The following is a 1,180-nucleotide window of genomic DNA, read 5'->3' as shown; positions in this document are numbered from 1 at the left end:
CCAAGGTCAATCCCCTAAGCGCCTCTCCGGCAACGGTGCCAAAATGACGGGTGCAGTATGGGGTCTATAAATGTACCAACATTTAATTTGTCAATCCGGAGAGTTCGTGAACTCCGAGACGCAGCACTGGAAATGCCAGAGCGAGTCCCTGATAACCTGCAAAACAAATTCTAGTCTATCTTGCGATTAATCTCGAAGATAAATGTAATCCTGCACTTGTGCGAGAAACACCAATCATGCAATAGTTCGAGAAACACCTATCCAAAAAATTAAAAGCATGCAGGAAAGTAAAAGCAATCAATGCAAAAGGAAAGTCTAATTGCAAGTAAACATAAGGGAAATCAGAACTAGAAATCTAGCAGTGCCAACACAATAACGAAAAGACTGTAAATGCTGGAATAAATTCAAAAGAAATTCAAACTTTTCTGCTTGCACTAATTCTGGTGTACTAATTCTGCTTGCACTAATTCTGTGTAATAATCTGCTTGCACTAATTCTGTGTAACATTCTGCTTGCACTAATTCTATGTAAGAACAATCCAGAAGTTAAAGGAAACCATAATATTAACTAAGCATTTATCGATTCAAACAAAGTGTAGTTTCCTTATTTACGAATATCGGCTCAGCAAATGTAAAAATCTCATCTTTACATATAAATTAATAGACCTGGATTAATTTATAGAATTCGAGTTAGATCTCATAAAGGTAGAGCCGATCTTGTGGATTCTGGAAGGACGCGATGTTTGTTTAAAATATTTCGGGTGCAAGTATAATTAATAATGCAGCAAATGAAATAGAAACGAATTGCAGCAACTCAAATTAACCTTAAAACTTGGAATAATGGATTGCAGCAAATCGAATTAATTTTAAAACTAGAAATTAAAAGCAGAAAGAAACTCTAAAATTCACACAACAATTAATAATCTAAATGCTATTGAATCTAAAAGATGAGAGCGGTGTCGAGCTGGTATAGCAGCCAACCCAACCAGCTCAAACCCTCGATTAACCTAGTTCACACAACAATTAGATTCATTAAGATGCAATGGATGAATAGACAAAGCATGAATTAAAATTGCTTCAATTAATTAAAAAAACACACAGTCTTTTACATAATGCAGACATCGCTTAATCCCAGAAAGTAGGAGAAGCATTCCACACTGAAATCCACGTGTTGCTACATT

This window comes from Pinus tabuliformis, chromosome 7, assembly GCF_031772625.1.
Source record: "Pinus tabuliformis cultivar Carrire ecotype Pingquan chromosome 7, CPIR1, whole genome shotgun sequence".
Lineage (NCBI taxonomy): Eukaryota > Viridiplantae > Streptophyta > Pinopsida > Pinales > Pinaceae > Pinus > Pinus tabuliformis.
Note: the sequence above shows the minus strand (reverse complement) of the source record.